This window comes from Alexandromys fortis, unplaced genomic scaffold, assembly GCF_014885135.2.
Source record: "Alexandromys fortis isolate MF-2015 unplaced genomic scaffold, M_Fortis_MF-2015_v1.1 scaffold_8_9099976_23576923, whole genome shotgun sequence".
Taxonomy (NCBI): Eukaryota; Metazoa; Chordata; class Mammalia; order Rodentia; family Cricetidae; genus Alexandromys; species Alexandromys fortis.
This window is the reverse complement of record NW_026067899.1, coordinates 11093267-11110073: the sequence shown is the minus strand read 5'-3', so window position 1 is coordinate 11110073 and position 16807 is coordinate 11093267. Positions and strand designations below refer to the sequence as shown.

General features: G+C 39.6%; 1 protein-coding gene across 12 annotated transcripts in view; it reads right to left on the bottom strand.

Annotated features, from left to right (window-relative positions):
• Baz2b (bromodomain adjacent to zinc finger domain 2B) overlaps positions 1-16807 on the bottom strand; it is a 321551-nt gene that overhangs the window by 216977 nt on the left and 87767 nt on the right. For all 12 annotated transcript variants that reach the window (XM_050122560.1, XM_050122535.1, XM_050122624.1 and 9 more), the window contains one exon: positions 12119-12468. The gene's annotated coding sequence lies outside the window, so the exon portion shown is untranslated. The remainder of the gene's footprint in view (positions 1-12118; positions 12469-16807) is intronic.

The window sequence follows — 16807 nt, the reverse complement described above, 5'->3', positions numbered from 1 at the left end:
GGGGGGGGGGTTGAGACAGGGCTTCTCTGTGGTTTTGGAGCCTGTCCTGGAACCTGCCTCTGCCTCCCGAGTGCTGGGCTTATAGGCGGGTGCCACCACTGCCCAGATAGAAAGCTCTTGAATTTCAGAAATAACTTCTAGGAAAATAACAGAATACAAAGTCAACATACAAAAAGCAAGACCTTTTCTATATACCAATACCAAGCATGCTAAAAAAAGAAATCAGGAAAACAATCCTATTTACAATAGCCTCAAAAAAACTAGAAACAAGTATAACCAAGCGGATAAGAGACACTGATGATGAAAGTTTTAGACACTGAAAGAAAATGAAGTCACTACAGGATGGAAGGACATGTGTTGTCAGAATTAATATTGCAAAAATGCCATATTATCAAAGGTGAACTACAGAAACAATACAATTCCCATCAAAACACTAATGGCATCTCTTATGGAAATAGGAAAATGTCTTAATAATCATATAGAAATACAAAAGGTTCCAATAGCCAAAGTAACCGTGAACATAAAGAATCATGCTGCAGGTATCACAAGGCCTGATTTCATAGTGCGCTACCTGCATAGCAATAACAGCATAGCAAATACAGGCACAAAAACAGAAGCACAGGCCCAGCCAAACACAACAGAGGACTAAGAAATCACTCATACAGGTGCAGCCATTTTCTTCACAACAGTGTTAGAAACAGAGAACTTTAACAAATGGTGTTGGAAGCTGGGCAGTGGTGGTCACGCCTTTAATCCCAGCTCTCAGAGGCAGGTGGCCAGCCTCGACTACAGGGCCACACCCAGAAATCCTGTCTCAAGGCAAAGAGGAGCTTAGAAAAGATTGATAATTCACAAGTAAACAACTGAAATCAGGTTCCTACCACCCTGCCTGCGCGCAAAAATCAATTCAAAACACAGCTACCTTAACATAAGGCCTGGAGCTTTGAAGCTACTGGAGGAAAACAACCACTTTATGAATGACTGCAATAGTTCTGGAAATAATAAAAATTAGAAAGGAGGTCATCAAATTAAAAATACTTCTACACAGTAAAGAAACCAATCAATAGAATAGTAAGAGCCACAAAATGTAAAAAATTACTCACCTGACAGGGAATTAGTAACCACAATTCATAAGTAATTCAAGGAAGCCCACTGCATGATACAGAACCCATACCCCACACCATTAAACAGGCTAAACCCCATGGTGTCAGATTCTAGGGGAGACCCTAGTACTACTATCCTGATAAATGGGCACAGCAATAAACTGTCCCTAAGTTCTTTTGACCGCACAGATTGGTGAATCTCTCAACTCTCATCAGAGAAGCTGCTTTTTGCAGTAGATGGAGATTTAGACATAGTAAAAACTGGTCAGTGTGAAGAGAGTAAGAGACTGTGGGCTGCTCAGCTACAAACAGAAGTCTATATCCCACACTATCCCCACAAGGTTCAGGGATCTTCTTGGAAAGGGGACAAAATGATTCAGGAGGAAGAGAGAAACAGTTGTGCAGGACTTGACAGCACGCGGCACACATGAGCACAGAGACTGCAGGAACCAGACCTACGCAAGGTTCAAGCCAGCCAAAATTCCAGCATGGTTGGAGGCCGGGCTTATAAAGTTGTCCCCTCCTTCAGGCTGAGGGGCCACTGGCAGGAAATGCCTACTAGTTAATGGGAGGGAGAGTTGCTTTTTCTGGATGATACAATCCCTAAGAGCCTACCCATGCCTGTATGAATAATCCAACACCTATATACATACAGGCAGAACTAAATAAACTCAGTTGGCATTAATTTTAAAAGAGAGAGACAGAGAGACCACATCAAGTTTGGAGCTGGGGAGTTGGGGAACATAGAAGAGGAACTGGAGTAGAGGGGATGCAGAATGAATATATATACATCACTCATTATAAATACATTAGAACATTGAATATTTAATAAAAAAAAAGAAGAATTACACAGAAAAAGAATAGTATATTAACAGACATACAGGAGTTGGGGAGATGGTTCAGATGGTAAAAATACTGGCCCTACAAGTATAAGGACCTAAGCTCAACCCCCGAAACTAACACAGAAGAGCTGGGTATGGCAGTGTGTGCCTGGGACACAACACTGGAGAGGTGCAAGCAGGCAGATCCCTGGGACTCACTGGCTAGCCAGCCCAGTCTACTTGTCGAGCCACAAGTCCCAGTGAAAGACCTTTTCTCATCAAATAAGGTGGACAATGCTTGAGGAATGGCATCTGTAGCTGTCCTCTGTTCTCCACCCCACACACGCACAAAGATGTATTATTTAGTTGTAAAGAACAAAATCTGTCACAGGAAAGTGGAAAGAACTGAAACCACAGTATGTGATGTACACTATATTCTAGATGTGAAACAAGACATGAGACACAGTTGTGAGTGATGCACAACACCTGCAGCCCCAGCACACGGAAGTTAAAGGTGCGAGGGCACGAACCTGAGGAGAGCATGGCCTTCCACAGCGACTTCCAGGCCCTTAAATGAGCCATGGAAGCAGAAGGAGGGCTGTGTGTCAGTGGGAGAGGTTGGAGGACGCGGGTAGCACACGCAGTGAGATGATCAAACTGTGTCATACACGTGTATGAAGGTATCATTAAACTCATCTGTTTATACAACTTACATTAATAAAAATTTTAAGGGAAAAATCTGCTAATTCTGATCCAGATCTTTCTAATAGGTACATGCCACCCCGTCAGTTCCATGTGTGTCTGATTAGGAATTTCCTCAGTGGACGCACTGAGTACCTGGGATTAAGTCTGCCTACCCAGCAGCATGGCTACAGTAGCCTCTTCTCCACGTTCATTCTTTCCCAAGCTGCTCTATACTCCCAAGTTTCTGCTTCCTCACCCACAGCACTCTGTGGTTCTAGCACTCCCGTGGCCACCTGAGAGGCAGGGACAGCTGAATCCCTGAAGTCTGGAGAAGGCCAGCATATGCAGCAGCAAACAAGATGTGTCACTCAAGAGGCCATGTCAGTCAAGACATGACAAGCACGTGTGGTCGTTCTCTGCCCTCCCAAATACTCCCAAATACACAAACACACGAACATACACATTCCTTTCAATTATTTCACAAAGGTTTCTCAGATTAAAATGAAAACTCAAACTCAAGGTACTAGAGTCATTAAGCACTTCATCTAAAAAAAGTAAATCTCTATACTCATAAGGCTGAGGGAGAAGACTGCTAAGTTTTAGACTAGCCTGAACTACCAGAAAATAAAACCTGACATTCTAGTCATTCTATTTAGCCTTTTCTCCTACCTCCCGTTTCACATACTATATAGAAACATCTGCATACTCTCCTGCAGTTTCCTGGTTTTGGCAAGTATACCTCCAGAGAGGCCTTTTGGAAGGGCCAGTAAGGAGCGCTGTTGCCCCACAAGCCCGAGCTCCATCTTCCTTTTCACACCTCTGTGTCTGAGTATTTGATTACTCCTCTGTTCTCAATGCTAGCTTTTAATTTTTTATTATGTTACCCATTTTATTTTGTATGCGTGTATGTATATGTACACATGTACATAGACAGAGGACAAAGGGAAAACTTTAGATTCAGTTCTGGGGATAAAATGCAGGTCATCGGGTTTGGTGACAGGCACCTTCTCCCTGGCCCTTGTGTTCTCTACTTGTAATGAGATTCTGTTTTTATTAAGACCCCATGTAGATGTTACTGAAAGTAAGGACTATATTTTATCACCTTTTGGCCTTATAGGTAGCTATGATGGGATGCTCAGCTGGTCTGCCTAAAAGAAAAAGAAATGGCCAGGAGGTGGTGGCACACTCCTTTAATCCCCGCACTCGCAGAGGCAGAGGCAGAGGCAGGCTGATCTTTTTGAGTTCAAGGCCAGCCTGATCTACAGAGTGAGTTCTAGGACGGCCAAGCCTACAGAGAAACCCGTCTCAAAAAGCCTAAAAATTAAAGAGATAGAAGTTTTTCAAGTTAGTGCTACCAAACTCCCTTGGGATGTCAGCATGTCACCAAGGAAGAAAAGGTCTTGAGTCGCCGTTCTTCACTGTGCTCACTGTTGAACAGGTATGAACAGCAGAGGAAAAAGGAAAAAAGAAAAAATCTCACAAAAGCAGAGAACAGAAGAAAAGGGAGGGACTCTGTTAATCATAAAAAAAGCCAGAAAGCCTCTGGCAAGAAAAGGCTGCAGCCATTCAGTGGCTTTTAACCTGGCCCGCAAGTCAAGCCTACGGCTCAAGAGCCTGACTCATTAACCCACTTTCTTCAGAGAAAGTCCCGGTGATATCATCTTTCTGGTGGAAAGGTTTAAGTTGAGATGATCTCCAAATAAGTTACAGAACTATGCCCAGGTTCCCAGCAGGATAGCTTTAATGGGCTTAACAGAGGCTCAGTCCCTACTGTCTTCCTTTGGTTGGATCCTTTCACTGATTCTTCTTGACTAATTCAGTGCTACCTAACCAAAGAGACTTTTAAAATTATCCCAGCCAGAAGCCATCTCTCTCCTATTCTGATTTTTCAAAGATTTACTGTGTGTAAGCAATGGTTCTGCACCCCTCTAACCCCAGCAATCGTGGGAGGCAGAGTCAGGTGGCTCTCTGAGTTCGAGGACAACCTGGTCTACATAGTGAGTTCTAGGACCACAAGGGCTACACAGAGAACCCTTATCTTCAAAACCACAAAACCAAACATCAAAAAAAAAAAAAATTATTATGTGTACGAATACAGACAATGGGTGTCACTGCATCTATGTGATGTCAGAAAGCAACGTGGAAGAGGTGGTTTGGTGGTCCCCTCCTTCCACCTTGCTTCTGAGGCTGTTTTTGTCACTGAGCTATGTGGGCAATGCTATCACTAGATTAAACCTGGCCATATATTCTGTTACATTACCAACATATCCAGTCACTTGAGCAGCTAAGAGAGTAAAATGCACTGTTAGGACTGTTTCTCAACCTTGATGTGTGAGAGCTATCTCATCATTCCAGCACGGGGCAAACACATGCACAAGTGTACACCATATTAAATAAAACAGCATTTCACAGTTTTCTCCAATTCTTAGAATATTGAGGTTGGTTTCTTTTCTCTGCTTATAGATGTGACTGACAACATGCAGGAAACTATTACAGTTGGATTAACAGGTACCGTTTAAAATTTGTAAGTGACCCTCATAGCAGAAGAGACTACTTATTTGAGTCCTTCCTGGAATACTGGAGTAGCTATATAGCTTTCACATTTTCCTAATCCAGGTGCAAAATCCTGTCAACTGTCTAGCTGGATTTTACACTACCCATAACTAAAAGTACTACTTCTTTTCTACGTAAGACATTATTTTTTCAAATTAATTAATGTATTGTTCCTCAAACTATATGTAACTGGTAAAATGAGTAATGAAATTCTTAAATAAAATCAACTCAGTTATTTATCTAGACAAAATTATAAAATCTTACTGTCCAAAAATTATAATAGTTGTAAAATTTAGGTTTTGATAGGTGGCTGGCTGGGTTCAAGTTAAGATTAAATATTTTGCCTATAAGATACAACCTTTTATACTTGTTTCATTCTAAGGTCCTTCGTTTTATTCTAAAATCCAACTTAAGTAGATTATTTAAAATTGAAGCTGTTCTGTGTTGCAAACACAGCTAAAATGAAGTGCTTCAATAGCAGCAGTGACTAGATTTTAAATGCAGGTAGATCAATAAAAAAAAAAAACCAACAAGCACAGGCTCCATGTGAGTGGAATGGTATATAATAGCTTGCAAATGACTATGTGCTTGCTGTAACCAGCTGTTCTTAAATTATGAATATGCAACCAAGTCATGTTAAAGCCAAATCCCAGCACTGTTTCTACAGAGAAATCCCAGTAGTTTTGCTTGTTCTCTATGTTAGCTCTGTTAAGGATACAAATAGCAGTAAGCTTCCGAACAAATAGAACCAAACTATTGGCATTTCATGCACTAGGTCCATTATCACAGCAGGGAATGTCAATCATTGGTACATTCCTATAACAGCTCACGCAATATGACAAAGATCTTGCAGGGGGAAAAAATCAAAATCTCTGCAGCATACTCCAAAGTCCTCTGACAACCTAATGCTTTCTCGCTACAGCCAATCAGACAGGCCGACCTGATCCTCTAGAAGACTTGCACTAAGCTTGAAACATTTAAAAACATCAATCATAAAAACAAAGACAGGACATTGAATTATACAGTATTAACCTCCAGGGTTTGCATACAAAGACCTTAGATTTATTTATGTCCCAGTGAGTTAAGAGCTTCAGTACACCGTTCTTTACACCAAGCTGACTGCCAATTTGATGAACCTCTCTGCCCTCAGCAGGAGTGCACGGTCTTTGATTAATGAGTGCATGTTTGTAGAAAAGTGTTAAGAGGAAAACACAGAAAGAGGAAAAAAAATACACAATTATGTAGACATATAGGTAGGTACAGGGCAGAAACTATCTTCAAACCATATGTATCTCTTTCCTACATTATAAACAGTTACACAAACAAAATTAGTAAGGGCTCATATCAACACATTACCTTCATTGTTATTATCACTGCCCAGGCAATTTTTATTTGAATGAAAAATCATTCAGAAACCAAATTACATGCCATATTTTATATAAGAACTATTTTTAAAACTTTATTTCCAAACCTATATAATAAAAACAAAATATGTGCAAAAACCTATTTAACCTCATGCTCTCATAAAAGCATATTAATTTTAAAGACTGGCTGCTTAACTGACACCGAAAATTCAACAATGAATAGCATGTTATAAGTTTAAGTTATCTGGACCATTAAGTATTTTACATTCAAACTCTGAGTTGTCACAAATCAAACAACACTCAGGGCAGATTTAAAAATCATATAAATTCATTTAATTTCCTTACTTTCAGCAGATGTTTCCAATATTTTATAACTCTGTTTTTTTAAATGAAATAAATATATTTATTAACCATTGTTTTTTAGTTCTTTATTTTGGTTTTTCAAAACAGGGTTTCTCTGTGTAGCCCTGGTTTTTGGCTGTGTTGGACTCGCTCTGCCTGCAGAGTGCTGGGATGAAAATGTGCAGCAGCACACTCAGGTAGCATGGGCAACGGACTGGTCCAGCACCGTTATGCTCAACACTCTACTGATAGCAGGGTACCTGCTAGAACTACAATATTACCTCTATCATTGAGCTTAACTTTTATGTTTCTTTAAAATTAATAGTTTGTTTTTAATAAACAACTAGATTTCCCGTAATTTGGCTTGTGAGACTATCTGCGTTGACACAAATACATGCATGTTAAGTAATTATGTTCCCCCAAAGGCAAGCCACAGAGCTGCAGACATGTCTCAGCAATTCAGAGGACCTGATGTCAGTTTCTAGCACCCACATAAGGTGGCTCACAAAAGCCTCCGGCTCCAGGACATTTACTCCTCCAGCTTCTGGGGGCACCTGTCCTCATCTGCACAAAATCTGCCCATCACACACACACACACACACACACACAATTTAAAATAATACACACAAATCTTTTTTAAAATAAGTCCCACACAGTCTAAGGCAGTGGAATGATTCTCTTTTTAAGGAACTTTATGGCTACACAAAAAGGCTCAAATGTCACATCACCTCAACTCTAGTTTTAGTGACTTCCTGAAAACCAAAGACTCCATCAATTTAAAATTTCAGGAAATAATCCCAGAATCACTCAGGTGTATCATACATTGAAAGTTTTCTCATACTAATTATATAGGAAGTCACACTGGGCGGTGGTAGCACCCACCTTTAATCTCAGCAGAAACAGGCAGATCTCTGTGAGTTCAAAGCCAGCCTGGTTTACACAGCGAGTTCCAGGACAGGCTCCAAAGCAACACAGAGAAACCCTGTCTTGAAAAAAAAAAAAAAAAAAAAAAAAAACTAACAAAAAAAATTATACAGGAAGACTTTTCAACAGGATTTACTTCAGCAAATTATATATTCCAATGACCAGTTTTACATTTTATGTGTCTATTTTTTAAGTAAGCTATGTTCTTTTAAGAGTTATTAATTTTGTATTCTACTTTAAGATCTAAAACTTTGAAAAAATAAATAAATGTTGAGACTAAAAAATTTTTGACAAAATAATAAAATATAATACTGCATTCTGGCACCATATACCATCCTAAAATTTTGTTTTGCTTCCAGTTTTCTTATAGTATACTTCTGTCTACTGAAACCAGTAGTCTTCTTATTTCCCCTCCTACCAACAAAACAACGTAAATAATTAGAGAAAGTACAAAGCTCAGGCACCAGCAGGACAGTGACATGGCTGGAACCCTAAGGTAGTGAGAACTGAAGCTACAGGTAGAAATGACACCAGCCTGGCAAGAGCTACAGGCAGGACTTCTCCTCTTGAAACAAACAATGCTCTTTCTACAATAAAAACACGATTTTAGTTTAAGCTACTAGGAGAATAATTTAGAACAGTCTTATGAATTTTTAAACAGCATTTTGGCCTCAGAAAATGACAAGCAAAATGGTATATCTGCCAATAATTATTTCTTTTCTGATCATTTCCCACAGTAAAAGCTTAAAGAAACATTAAGCCAAATGAGCCAATATTTATTAAATTAACCACAATATTAAGACTTTATTACTCAAAATATTTAATTTTATGTAATTAAAAAACCTCCTAAAATACTTATTAGACAATTTGATGAATCCCTCAGGAAATGAAGTATATTAAAAAAAAAAATCACTGAACCCTGATTACATAATTCTTTACAGAGGTCAACACACCCTATGATTTTGTTTGCACTATGCCATGGTTCTGGTTTTAGTAGTTTTCTAAGGAAGATTAGCTCAAACACTAAGAAATCCTTTCTCTTGTGAAAACTTTAAACCTGAGTAACGAAGGTCTATGCACTACCCTCCCCTAATTCTAGGAGATAAGACAGGAACCTTAAACCTCAGTGCAACTGTGGTATCCCACATCTTGTATAGTAACACAAAGTAGCAACAAAGACATTAACAATCACAGTTCAAGCTGGGACTGACTCTTCTGTTTCAATTCAATGACACCACTAATGGCTTCTTAGCAGCTCCATGAAATCAACCAGCTGTCAAGTTGATGCATCAGAAGGAGCAGCTATGCACTCCCATAAGAAAAAGCAACACATCAGGATGTTTGGCAAAACATCTGCTCCTTTACACTGCAATTCTATAATAAACATGCAAACAAAGAAATGGGAGAAAGGGCAGCAGACTCCGAACCCCAAGCTTCCCATTACAGTTGATATGCATTTTAAGCAAGTGGTTTATATAAACTAAAAACAAATTTCTGCAAAGTCCAATACTTTTTAAGATAGTCTATTTTTTGAAAAAGCAAATACACTTACATTCTTCCAGAAAGACCAGAATTACACAAAATATTTACATTTATAAATTAACAGTCAACTATATTATAGTAAACTGACTATATTCAAGTCAGTATCACGGTGTTATGTACAAAATTCAAATATTAAAACTAAAATATATTCTTTCACTCCATACTATCTAGTAAATGAGGCCAAATAGTATTGTAGTCAATGCATTTCCCAAGACTGAGCAGCTAAAATCCCATTCTCACAGACATAGAGTGAGTGCACAGGTTAACATAGTCAATGTACTAGTTTATCCAACCCAAAACAGTACAGATACACTACATTTAAAAATATGTACCCACTCCTATTTCTCTGAAAACCATTCTATGAACATATTAAGTTCTTATATCCTGTTTTAAAGCATACAATCTGATATCTCTTTAAAAAATTCTATCACCATAACTTAAAAAAAATTACATTCAAGATTTGCTTTAAATATTTGTAAAATCTGACTCTTCTACTGGAACATACAAATGCAATAATGTCACCTAAATTATTGATTGTGCAGCAGTGTTTACAATAGGTGTGAGACAGCAGTGTACTTAACTACCATTTTCTTAAACTGCTTATCCTCTGCTGCTTCCATTTATAATCTGCCAAATCTTCAGTCCTTTGTTGCATGTATAATTTAGAACCATCTGTCCTGTGTGCTTTTAACTATTTCAACATTTCCACCTACCTACAATTCACTAAATAGCAGACGTTCAATTCAGTCAAGATTTCTATGTAGCATTTTATATACAGGAAATTCCTGAATAAATAGCAGAAAACAGTAAAGAATATTGCTACAGAAATTTAAAACAAACCATTTACAATGTAAGTTTCATACACTAGAAAATCCTCTTAATGTATTTAGAATTTTTTCTTTTAGCTTTTTAAAAGTTTATTGTCGTCAATGTTTTTTTCCAACCCAGAAGACAAAGGGAATGCAAATTAAATACAGAGAGTTTCTCGTCCTTGTTAGAAGAGATGTAAATATGCTGACTGAAAACGACTACTGGAGACAGAATTACACTTTCCCATTCAATTTGCTGTGCCTATTTATATACTTGGCAGTGAGTTTATCATTAAGTATGGTCATGTGATCAGTTCAACTTTTCTTGTAAGGTGAAAACAATGATAGACAAATTTTAATTGTACTTTTTTATCATTATTCTTATGATAGTTAATAAAGTCTCAACAAAAGATTATAAATTATCTTCTTTTAAGGTTAATTCTGCCTTACATATATTAAACTTTTTTGCCAAACTTTTGACTTTAATATTTAGTACTAAAATGTAAAAGTATCAAGAATCTCATGATATTCTGAATAGCTTTTTTAAATATAAAAAAACACAAAAAGACTAGACCACAATCACAAAAGGGAAAGTACATAACCCAAGTGATGTAAATATTAACTGAGCTAAATTTGCCAGATCTATGAAACCACATAAATAAGGAAATATACTGTTACAAATATATTTGAAAATTTCAAAAATAAAAACTGCATGGACAAAACTAGGTGAATACTAAGTGATACAATGAAAGTTTCGATCGTTTTTTAAAAAATAATCTTTTACTTGCTACCAAACATTAAGTGTGCGTGTTTTGGGGTTTGTTCTGAATACAAAAGAAAAAAAATAAACCCACAACTTATCAGTAGGCTCTAACTTAAACGATTTCATAAAACGTGAAAATTTGGGGGGGAAAAAACAAAACATACACACACTTTGGGGAAATTTTCTTGATAAAAGTTTATATGACGTCACATGGCCCCCTGAACCGTTCCTAAACTTTGAGCCTTATCCAGACACACTTTTTGCATTTCTATGGCTTTTTTCTCTTCCTTAAAATTAAAATAGAGACACATAGACTTGGGAATAAAAATTGCCCAAGATGGCGAAACGCTTGTTGTTTAGAGGGCAGGGGGAAAAATGGAGGATATTGTAATATACACAAAGGGATAAATTTCAACAACTCGGCCACGGACTGCAGCTGCTTCTCTCTTTACAAGGAAACAACACACAAAAGATAAATACTGAGGAGAGGGGCAGAGGAACCAGCCCCCACCCGCAGGGCCGGCTCCCAGTCTCCGCACACTTCCTAGCCTTTCCAGATCCCAGTTCTGGGGTTCGCGGAACTACTTTAGGGGAGGGGAGCGGGGCGTCGCGGGGGAGGGCGCGGAGACCGAGGGCAGGGAGCCCAGCCCGCCGCGGCGGGACCTTCTGGACAGGCCGCCGGGGACCCGGGAACGGGAGCCCGCTCGACCCCCGTGCCAGATCCCCGCCGCCCGGGGCCGCAGCCCCACCCCCACCCGGCTCCGGAGACCGGGCGGCCTGGCGCGGGTCGGCGGCGCGGGCGCGAGGCTGCGGGCCGGGGGCGGAGGCGGGCAGGCCGGGGCCTCGCCAACTGCCCCGCGGGGCGCCGCAGCGGGCCGGGCAGGAGGACGCCTCGAGGCCGCCGGCGAGGGCGGCCGGCACAATGGAGGGACAGGCCCGGCCGCCCGGTCCCGCGCCCGCACTCCCTGCAAAGTTTCCGTTCCGCCGAGCCCGCACCCCCACCCCGCCCGGGACCAGGTCCCTGCGCCCTCCGCCCAGAACTCTACTCGGGACCCCAGAGCCACCGCGGCGTCGCAGCCCGCACAACAAAGAGACACACCGGGCGGCGCGGGTAAACAGCGGCGGGCGCCTCGGGAGGGCTCCAGCCCGCATCCGCCGCTCTCCGCCCGGATCCCACCTCTCCCGCACCCCGCACCCCGGCTCCCAAACTCACCTTCACTTTCGAACGGAGTTGCGCGGTGGAAGGGATTTTCGCCCTTCTCGGGTGCAGGTTAAGCTTTTCGGAATCCCCACCGACTCCTTATTTCTCTTATAATTTCTGCGAGAAAGTCTAGGGAGTTGGAGTGGAGGTGAGATCCGTGATCGCAAAAGCCCCGGCTCCCTCCGGCCCCGTCTTCCGCCGCTCTCTCTCTGATTAGTTCCTATCCAGCAGCAGATTGAAGCAGGAGATGATTCTTCTCAAGGTTTGTTCAGCAGCTTCACTTCTAGGCGAAGGCTTCATGAACCAAGTGACGTCAACCAACAAGGCTTCTCTCTCTCTCCTCTCTCTAACAATGAAAGTTGCTGTTAACAAGGGAAAAAAGAGCGAGAGAATTGTTTATACCATTTCAGTTCCAATAATAAATGACCTATCAGCTCTAAAAGGAGCCAAGGGAGGGGGCTGCCTCTTCATTCCAAGAATACTGTATCTTTGAGTTTGTACCGCTCCTCGTCCCAGGAAAAAGTTAGAAACTTAAATGTTTTGTTTTGCTTTTTAGAGGGGGGAAAATAACTGAATATTTAATTTCTTAAAAACGTAAACGGACTATTAGGGAACATAGATTAGCCATCTCCACCAACTTTTTACGTTTGTAAACTAGAAATTGCGTTGGAGTCTACAAGCTAAATTAATGTGCCAAGATTTTGTGCATGCTAGGACTCCAAGAGCAGGGCGCAAGGCGATCTCAAGGTAAACTGTTACTGCTTTTCCCTGGACGAGCTAAACTGGTTACAATGTTCATGGTTTGTGTCAAAATACTATTAAATTAAAGTTGTTTAAACAGTAAGTCTTTTGCAGTTATTGGTATAAATTGTAAGCCGTATTCTCAATTTTTTTCTAGTTTCGGTTAGAAAAAATAAGAAAAACGAGTTTAAGTGTAAATGCTAAACACTTGAAAAGACCGGTTGCCCTAAATTACCAACTAACCAGGCGGTGTACTATCTGATCCCCAGAATGTCAGCCAGCTGACTCAGTTTTTAGCCTTCCACTCCCCAAGTCCCTTCCACCAATCAAGTTAAACTAAAGGTAAAGTGCAGTCTGTTCCCTTCAACAGTGTACGGCAGCCTCCTAAAAGCGATTTTAAAAGAGAAAAACCCATAACCACAGTACATTTTATTATCCAGGAGAAGTAATTTTTAAAAAATATTTGTTTAAGGTGTTTTTTCCCCCCTTAAAAACACAATAAAATCTTGAAGTTTATAAAATTACAAATTAGGTGATTTGGTTTTCAGGATAAAGACCAAGTTAAAATTTAGTTATTGGAGAATAATTTGACCATATATTATTTTATGCATACATATGTGGCTAGATGTATCTTAAAAGACGCTATTGTTTTATGTTTCCTCCTCAACCACTGGCTGTGATTTTAATTGTGCTGGAGGATCTTCATTAGTATTAACACATGGGGAGATTTCACAAAGCTGCTTCATTAGGAAGAAAAAAAAGCTGGCAGACTAGGTCTTTCTGCACGCACTGAGAATGTCAGCCTTACCTCGGTCATTTGTAACATAATAAGCGCAAGTACAATGATTGCAGGCAGGAGCCTGGGGGAGGGGCAGAGATACTGCCTGTCTAATAGGGGCATCTGAAAAGACGCTGCTCATTACATAGTAATGTATGCTAAAAATTAGTGAAGATGATGTCTCGGGAGACTGATGCTAAATAAATTAATGTGCTGATATGTTTTTAATTATTATTTTTGTAGTAGTTTATTTCAATGTGAGGATCACATCGAGCAGCAAAGCTGCGCTAGCACTTATTGATTTTCCCTGCCACATTCCCGGAATACAGATTTTAATCATTTCTCTACACCACACTCAGTAATTTCATTAAAAACTGGAATCTTCCATCCCCAGAAAAGCATTTCATTTCAGTGACATACAATTTCTCTTTTAGCAGAAAACTGTCTCTATAGGAAAAGCTGGCCTACGGTTCAAATGCATAATTTAATCCTGAGTTTTCCATGCTCTGCATTCCTTTCAAACTATAATTTTAGTAACTACCTAATAACTGTAATAAAGACAATAATTTCCATACAATATATTATTAACTCATATTTAATTAACTCAGATGCCAAGCGTTATACATGTATGACTAGGTCAACAATCCCACCATCTCAAAATTTACTTATAATGTGCATAGGAAGAATAGATTAAAATATAAATATGAATGTTAGCAAGTAGATTATGATCCTAAATCACATTCAAAAAAGTTCTTGTGGGGGCTGGAGAGATAGCTCAGTGGTTAAGAGCATTGCCTGCTCTTCCAAAGATCCTGAGTTCAATTCCCAGCAACCACATGGTGGCTCACAACCATCTCTAATGGGGTCTGGTGCCCTCTTCTGGCCTTCAGGAATACACACAGACAGAACATTGTATACATAATAAATAAATAAATATTAAAAAAAAGTTCTTGTATTATTCTATAATGGTGGTCATTACTTAAATGGAATTTAGCGATATTTCTATACATAAAGTTCAATATTTCTATTTTAGTATTATATGTTACTGACACTTTGCCTGGTTAATATTAGCTTAGGAGAATAAGGGGCTGATTGCAGGTTGTCTTGATTTTCTGAGCTGTCTTGAGATGCAATTCGCCTTAAATTAAGACGAGTGGTGCACTATAACTCGTACAACCAAGAATGCTATTCTGCTTAAAGTAAAGTTTGGTCTATAGATGCTAAGTTGGTCCCTATATAATGAGTTTCATGAGAATACGCAGTTTACATTGTTTGACTTTTGGGGAGGAAGAACATGTGGAGGAAAATGATAATAACGTATAAAATAATTGGTTACAACAAAAAGTATCATTCCTTTGAATGATTATAGAACCAGAGTTCAAATTGTCTTAAGAGTATGTTCATGCAATTGAATTTGAAGTCACCAACTAGTCTCTGGTTGTGACTTACAGCAAAATGAGCCGGACCGTCCTGAGAAGGTTTGAACACAAAAAGAAAGTGGTTACAGTGAAGAATTTTATTTCAATGTCATTTCAGAACATTTGGGGCGGTGGTGGCGCATGCCTTTAATCCCAGCACTCGGGAGGAGAGGCAGGAGGATCTCTGTAAATTCTAGGCTAGCCTGGTCTACAAGAGCTAGCTAGTTCTAGGACAGGCACTAAAACTACAGAGAAATTCTGTTTCAAAATACCAAAAAAAAAAAAAAAGAACATTTGAAAACTTATCAAGAGTTTCTTGTCTAATCTGGAAAATACTTTTGTGGCATTCTCAAAGACAAATCAATAGTTGACACCTAAATTTGTAAACTAATTTCATTATTTTTACATCAGTAATAAAACAACTAATTTCATTATTTTTACATCAGTAATAAAACATTTTTATATTAAAATACAGCTTATTTTTGGTCACTGAAATAAAATTAGCTATCCCATATAACCTATGTATATATTTTTTGTTTTGTTTTGAGACCAGGCTGCCCTGGAACTCACAGAAATCCACTTGCCTCTGAACAATTTAGCCTCTATTTTTAAACTGATATTTTAGTAATGATGTATTAGTAATCACCCCCCCCCCAGCAGGGTTTCTCAGTAGCTATGGAGCCAGTTCTGGAACTCACTCTCTGTGGACAAGGCTGTCTTCGAACTCACGGAGATCAGCCTGCCTCTGCCTGCCTTTGCCTCCCAAGTGCTGGGATTAAAGGTGTGCACCACCACCGCCAAACTGTATTATGATATCTTACTCCATGCACTTGACACCTTCCTACAAAGCTACGCATCGAGTCTTTTTTAAATCATGCTGTTCCTTTCTCATGTTTACACATTTGACCATAGAGTTGAGAAAAATCAGATAAACTACAACTCAGCTCTTAGAGCACTTTGTCTTCCACTCAAGATCACTTAATTCAGCACTAAACCGTGGGCACAGTTGTGAAAGGATTTAATGATGGAGCAATCTCTTCTAATCTGATGATAATCCTGAACTTCTGGATACAATCGGCCTGCCCATTGAACTAACGGGTGGTACTTGTTTCCAGAAAGCAGCTTCTGATTTTAGGGTCAAGATAGACAGAGATGCAGAGAGATCCAATTTACTACTGGGAATACTGCCAGTGGTTCCAAAAGAATTCCGTTTGAACAAAGAAAAGCTCTACAGCAGTGCTTCCCAACCTGTGGGTCATGAGCGCTTGGGGACTGAATATCTGATATTTACATTACTATTCATAAGAGTAGCAAAATTACCAGGCAGTGGTTGTACACGCCTTTTATCCCAGCACTCGGGAGGCAGAGGCAGGTGGATCTCTGTGAGTTCATGGCCAGCCTGGTCTACAGAACAAGTTCCTAGATGGGCTACAAAGCTAAACCTTGTCTCAAAAAAAACAAAAATAAATAAAATTTAAAAAGATTTAAAGAGTAGCAAAATTACAGTTATGAAGTAGCAACAGAATACTTTTATGATTGTGGGTCACCACAACATGAGGAACTGTATTAAAGGAGTATACTGAGGTGTCCAAAGTCATATCTTATTTCTGTTTCAATCACTAATGAAGCTTTCTTTGCTTTTACTCATTGACCAAACATTTGAGTGCTTGCTATATGCTATGCACTGTGCTAAATGCTGCAAAAATATTAAGAACTCACTTTCTGTTTGATGTTGGAAACATGAAATTCCTGAGAGTCAAACCG